The sequence below is a fragment of the Arachis ipaensis genome, chromosome B09, assembly GCF_000816755.2.
Source record: "Arachis ipaensis cultivar K30076 chromosome B09, Araip1.1, whole genome shotgun sequence".
Lineage (NCBI taxonomy): Eukaryota > Viridiplantae > Streptophyta > Magnoliopsida > Fabales > Fabaceae > Arachis > Arachis ipaensis.
The window spans coordinates 120,462,770-120,470,409 of record NC_029793.2 but is presented as its reverse complement, the minus strand read 5'-3'; the positions used below and the strand labels follow the sequence as shown (position 1 = coordinate 120,470,409).

Genomic DNA, 7,640 nt, shown 5'->3' with positions numbered 1-7,640 from the left:
TTTTTTTTTTTTTTAATGATTATAAAAAAAATAATAATTAGGGTACCGTGTGCATTTGTATTATGAGATTGATCAAACATCCAAAAAATATATGTAGTGAGTACACGGTCTTGTCAATATACTAATAATGCTAATAATCACATTATTCTAGAGAATAGACATACATAATGAAAATATTGTTTATTTTCTGTAATTAACAACAAAATTTAATTTTATACACTATCAGTCAATGTGAATCCATGGATAATTTTACCGAAGTTAGGATAAATATTATAACAATAGATATTTATTTATCATCATTAAATATTTTTGAGCTTCTGTTATTATTATATGATAATTAATATTTTTTAAATGGTGATGATGATAGAATGTCGTGGTTTCTTTTTATCTAAGAAAATTTAGAGGACTAACATTTTTATTAAAATTTGATCAATATTTAACCAACAAAAAAAAATGAGTAATCTCATATTATTAGATGTAATTTTACACCATTAAAAATATTAATGATAACTAATTTTAATGACTATAAATCACAAAATCTACTGATCCTTTAACACTCCTCTTCCAATAATAACATATGTGTTTATACATTACATAAATTTTGATAATTAGCAGCGATTTTAGAGTCAGATAACAACGGTTTTTAACCGTTGCAAAACAAATAATAATAGTTGATTTAATAGTTAATTTTGATATATAATGACCGATTTTATTTATCTCTTTTTTCACATGATAATATCATTTGTGTTATAAGTAGAAACACACATGATATGATCCATTTTTGGCCCATATAAAATGAACATGCACATATAATTTTGTTTTAGGGGTAATAAAATATAATCATGCATTATTATGATTAACTAACCAATGGCAACCAAAGAATTCTACATAATTATAATAATTGTAAGGTTAAACTGAATAATTTTAAATCATGCACTCCCCACACAAAGAAAGGAGTCTTAAAATAATTTTCTCCTTATTTTTTTTAGGCAAATTGTATCCATTAATTATCTTTTCTGATTTAACAAAAAATCTATAATATTGATCGGTTGTTTTAAAGAGAAAAAAAAAACGGTATCATAATGTCTCAGCTAAATTTGAGATATCGCAAATAGAAATTTTAGTCATAATGCCTTTGCTCAAAAAATGGCATCATAAAAATAATTAAAATTAAACTTTTATGTAAATATTTGAAGGATTGGATGCAATGGAAATTCATTATAATTAATGAAAGGTGAAAACTCAGGTGCAGTCGACTTCACGTGAAATTGATAACTGAGAGTCGTTAGATAATTTAACTGATTTGACTAAATTTTCATCTAACGACTCTCAACTATCAACTATCGACTGCACCTGAATTTCCACCTTAATAAAAATGCACTTTCAACGGACGCAATTTTAATGTCATCTCTCATCAAAGAATAAATACGAGTGTTTTTTTCAGAATTTTTTTTAAGAAACTAAAAGTGATCATCTATAAACATTCGTTATGTAAACAATATTTTATTTATTTATTTATATTTTTTTTTAAAAAGCAGTCTTATATATGATAGCCTTGGGGTAAAACAAAAATGAAAAAAAAAAGAAAAAAGAAAAATAATTATTTCCTTAGAAATGAACAGTCTAACACAAATATTCATAACAATTTTCTTTTGGTACGTAAAAGCTTACGATTAGAGAATGTTTTTAAACACTATTTACAAATCACCAATTAAAATGACCGTCATTTTGATATTATAAACAAAACTCACGACCTTATAAGATAAGAAATCGATCATTAATTTCTTTTCGTGCGGTATTGTAAATTTTAAATTTTAATTGACATTAACTACCTTAGTTTATTATTTTTTTTTTTTTTGGGGTGGTTGTAATTTCTATGGAAATAAAGTAATTTGAGTAGTAAGTAGCATTGAGCGACCAAGGCGAAAAGGTAAAGATTACGCGTGCTTTTAGAATGATATAGAAATCCAAAGCAATCATATTTTTTAATGAACAAGAAACTTTGTTATGGCCTCTTATGTTCCTTTCTTCAACACTACTCAATCTAACATCACTACACTTACATTATATAGTGAAAAGTGCAAAACATTTTGATTATCTTCCATCCATGCACCCATTAGAAGAAATTCATGTACAAACTATACAACTACTTCTAGTGACTCACATTCCATACAAAAACATAAATCAAATGTTTTGTTTATCTAATTTTTCAAATAAAAAATATTATTCGTACACTAAAATCAGGATCAGGCTCCTCTAAAGTTGTATTCTCACTTTAGAGAAAAAAGTACATCATTAATCATCATTAGATTAAATTAGTGGGGCTCACAGATAATAAATGTTACAAATTCAAAGGTGATTAAAGCATCACTTTACCACTTTACTAACATTGTTACTTTAGAAGATCTTTTTCCCTAAAATCAGTCACTAAAATAAGCTATTTATTTAAATACATGTGCGGTTTAATTTATTTTTAATGTGTGTTTATATATATTTAAAATTAAGGTTTAATTACTCTATTGGTTCCTATAGTTTCGTGAAATTTTCAATTAGGTCTCTATACTTTTTTTCTTTTTAATTAGATCCCTGTACTAAATTTTTGTTTCAATTAAGTCCCTTTTAGTAGTAATTGGCTTAATTTTATAGGGACCTAACTAAAACAAAAATTGGTATAGGGACCTAAATAAAAGGAGAAAAAAGTGTAGGGACTCAATTAAAAAAAATTGGTGCAAGGACTCAATTAAAAGGAAAAAAAGTATAGAGACCTAATTGAAAATTTTGTAAAAGTATAGGACGAATAGAGTAATTAAATCTAAAATTAATTATGATGATAAAACTTTTTTTATTTTTTCATAAAATAATTATTTTGAAATTTTAATCTATTGTTTAGCATTGGACAAAAACTTTCTACGCCTTAATTAAATACTATTTGAATATACCTTAATTAATTCGTTCCGTCAAAGAAACAATTTGAATGAAATAAAAAAAGAAAAAGTCAGCACTGATAATTCTATTACGCAAGTGCGCAACAAGTATGTAATATTCATCATCTGACTTGGTATCCATCATCCTCCACTTAAACAAATTAAATTACAATTGGCAATATTTAATTCGACAATTATATTTATTGTAGCGTTATTAATTAGATAAACCAAATTACACTTGACAACAAATAAACAAATAAGAGTAAAACTATACTGAAAGCTACAAAGATGTGGCTTTTTTTTCTTTGATAGTTACAAAGATGTTGCTGCTTCTTTGACTTTACCGGTAAAATACCTTGAACATGCTATTGCTAAGCCATGATGTAATGGAAAATTGTCCTGTAAATAAAGAGTCTTATGCCAATAAGTTATAGTTCAAATGACATAATCTTCCCATACTCACTTAAGAGATCGCAAATTCGTGCCTTTCTATTTTTGATAAAAAATAAAATAAAATAAAAAAAGAAAAAGGATGGAGTCCTACTTTTGCAATAAAACAGGCAAATATTATTATTATTTTATGTGTGTGCCTTTCAAGTTTCAAATGTAACATCTTTTGTAATATATACTTTATAAGCACTACAAAAAAAAAAAGTCTATGGTCACGGTGAAAAATCGTGATCATAGCTAGTGAAAAGGGTAACCATAAGTCTATGGTCACGGTTTTTGATCTATAGTCACGATTTTTTCGCCATGGCTTATTCTTTCGTGGCCATAGATCTATGATCACGGTTTTTTTTATCTATGGTCACGGTTGTAATGTTCAAATTCTGGCACTTTAGGCCACGTTTTTTTTACCGTGACCATAGGTTAATCTATAGTCACGCGATAAAACCGTGACCATAGCCTTATCCACCGTGACCATAGCCTCTATGGTCACCCCTTCCCAAAACCGTGACCATAGCCTTATCTATGGTCACAGTTTTGGCCGTGACCAAAGCCTCTATGGTCACCCCACCAAAAACCGTGGTCATAGCCTTAGCTATGGTCACGATTTTAGCCGTGACCATAGCCCCTATGGTCACCCCTCATTAAACCGACCATAGCCTTATCTATGGTCATGGTTTTGGCCGTGACCATAGCCTCTATGGTCACCCCACCTTAAACCGTGACCATAGCCTTATCTATGGTCACGGTTTTGGCCGTGACCATAGCCTCTATGGTCACCCCTCACCAAAATCGTGACCATAGCCTTATCTATGGTCACAGTTTTAACCGTGACTATAGCCCCTATGGTCACCCCCTTCTTAAATCGTGACCATAGCCTTATCTATGGTCACGGTTTTTCGCCGTGACCATAGCCTCTATGGTCACCCCACCTTGACCGTGACCATAGCCTTATCTATGGTCACTGTTTTCACTGTGGCCATAGCTTATCTATGGTCCTAGTTTTTACCGTGATCATAGCCTATTTTATGTTATGAGATTTAATTTTTTAAATCATAATCACATCCCAAAATGATGATAATCACAAAATAAATCTAAAAATAAAAAATTTGATAAATCCAAATCATAAAAGTTTCATTAAAAATTAGATATTCATTACAACACTAATCAAAATAGAGTGTAATTTATCCATTACATATAATATCGGATAAAGTCTCTTATCAAAAAGTAAAGAACACATCAAAATAATACATTTAGATAACCAAACTCATTATAAGACACATCCCATCTTATACAGGGTGCCACAACAACTAGTCAACTCCTTTTGTCTTTACCAGTCCAAAAAAAATTATCCTGTATACAAAATAAAACAAAAAATTCCTCATAAAGAAAATTCAAGAGTAGGTAAACAAAATAATCAATTAACAAATATTAATCCTAAATTAATATAAAATACAAAATAATTTCTATTTTAAACTTCCTGTCTTAAAATGAGACATAATCAAGCATATTCTGGAAAATATTTGTAATTTAGCAATTGAAGATTTTACATATCAATAGTTATAAAATATCTTGGAAAACAAAGAGCTATTTGAAAAATCAAAGAAAATAGATACAAAAACTTTTAAAATTTTTACACACTAATCACATAAATAAAGTTGATGCATGACCTCTGAAAAATAAATAAAATTAAAATTCCTAATCTATCATTAAGACAAAAAATAGTGATATCATATCATCTATATGACATTTATAAAGTGATGTGTTTTGATTGAGTGAAATCAAAATGATTTAGTAGTCCCCATATATATTTCTTTGGTAAAATTGGAATGAGAAATTTTCATGCAAAAATTTACTCTTAGTGCTTAAATTCATCACTGTTACAACTCATTATATTCACCCTTTTGTTTAGTGTAAAATCTTGCTATTACCAATTTCAGAAGAAACAAGAAATGCTAATCCCTAGGTTAGTTCAAAAAACCCTAAATTCACGGACAGTCCCAACAAATAACCATCCTACAAGCATACCAAATAAGTTGTTTATTGCTGCACTGAAAAATTGAAAACACAGAAATTTTCACTGAGAACTAGCCATAAGGATTCACATTTGAGAACAAGGGAATTTACTATTTGACTAAATTTAAATCAGAGTGAGGTCAGATGTTTCAGAAAAAGCAACTCTTGAAAACAGAAAAGAGAAAATAAAAATAGCCTAAAAAGATGCATTGAAACCTAGGATATTAAAGATGAAGAGAATAGACTGGCTTTAGAAATATAATCTCATCGAAGCGCCAATTATCATTGGCAAAACACACAACTAGAAAGCACTACAATGCTCATCTGCATCAGCAATCTAGCCTTTCCGGGTCCCAACAAAACCATTTCTCAAACTCCTTTCAACTCAATTTCAAAATCTGAACAATTTCAATATCTCAAACCATTTTCAATTTAAATTCATTTTTCTACAAATCAAGCTCATCTCCAATATTATAACCCTTTCCAAATTTCAATTCATTTTCAACAAAGTCAACTAACATCTTCTCAAACACTTTCCAACATTTTCAAACCCAAGTCATTCACAAATCTCAAATCATTTTTCGAAATCAAACTAAATCTAACATCCAATCACTTTCCAATTCTCAAATTATACTTGATAAACATTCGACTCAGAATTTTAAATCAATCCTTCATTCACTACTTCAATATCAAATCAATATTCAGAACTAGCCACAGGCAAGTAAGCAATCACATTTATTCAAAGCAGTTCAGCTCAACTCATAAGACCCCATAATCACCAAAAATATTTACTCGCCTAAATATCAATTTATAACAACTCCTAAGAACAAAATGAGTTTTAATAAAAACGCCCCTACCTCAAAGTCGAAACTCGCAAAATCAAAACGCGTCAAAAACCCCTTTTTCCTCGGCCAGCGACAGCAGCAACCGTAACCTCAGCTTTATCCACTTTCGCAGCAACCGAAACAGCTTGAATTGTAACATACAATAACCGGAACTCGATCCTAAGGCATTCACGTCGCAGGAATCTTAATAACATATAACAAAATAATGACTAACAGAGTTCAAAACAAGGGACAACTTACCGGACTTACGATTAACCGAGAACACGGAGCAGCAACAGCTCCAGTGATGACGCAGCAGCTTGATGTCGCAGGCAACAACCATTAAATTCAGCATGCAAGACTCGGAATTCGACCCTACGTTACCAATATCTCAGAACCTTCAATAACTCATAACAGAATTCCAATTTTCAAAGATTCCAGAATGAAACGCTTACCGAGAAGATGGAGTTCCACCGGTGGTTACCGGCGGTCAAAGCGGCAACATGAAGCTTCAATGGCGACAAGGCAGCAACGAACGGCGGCGCAACAGCCACCCAAACGCGACGATGGCAAGCCCAGCTAGTCGATGACCACGGCAACACCGCGACGCTCCCTTTCGTGCCTCTTCTCCCTCCTCCATTCGCGACTCCAATGGCGGCGGCAAGGACGGGTTCGATGACAGAGATCCGACAAAGCTGGCAGCAACGGGCTTCCTCCATACTTGCGAGCACGACGGCGGCGATGGGGTTGATGGACTTCCTCTCGGCGCTGCTCTCTGCCTCGTTTCTGGCGAGCGCGACGACGATGACGACCAGACAGCGGCTGCGTGGCTATGGCGGCAGCGGCGAGGACCCTCCAATTTTAAATCTAAAATATCGATTACCTAAATTAAATTATATTACATTTCATTATTTTTCTATCACAACTTTAATTTCAATTTCTATAAAGTAACTAATTATAAATCATTTTTAAATTATTTTTTAAACCATAGACACTTTTTGGTCATTGTAAAAAACCGTGACCATAGACCCCTTTAGGTCACCCTTAAAACCGTGACCATAGACCCTTTTAGGTCACCCTTCCGAAAAACCGTGACCATATACCCTTTTTAGTCACTGTAAAAAACCGTGACCATAGACACCTTTAGGTCACCCCCAAAACCGTGACATAGACCCTTTAAGGCCACCCCCCTTTAAGGCCACCCCCAAAACCGTGACCATAGACCCTTTTAGGTCACCCCCCAAAACCGTGACCATAGATCCTTTTAGGTCACCCTTTTTTGAAAAACCGTGACCATAGCCCCTTTTTGGTCACTGTAAAAAACCGTGACCATAGACCCTTAAGCCACGCCCCAAAACTGTGACCATAGACACTTTTAGGCCACCCCCAAAACCGTGACCATAGGCCCCTTAAGGTCACCTCCAACACC

The 7,640-nt window shown here is 32.3% G+C and overlaps 1 long non-coding RNA gene across 1 annotated transcript; it reads right to left on the bottom strand.

Moving 5' to 3' along the window:
* On the bottom strand, positions 4,485 to 7,064 carry LOC110267326. Its single transcript, XR_002354811.1, has 4 exons — positions 6,667 to 7,064; positions 6,473 to 6,586; positions 6,245 to 6,391; positions 4,485 to 4,724 (listed from the first exon to the last, which is right to left on the bottom strand). It is a non-coding gene; the product is annotated as an uncharacterized LOC110267326 (long non-coding RNA).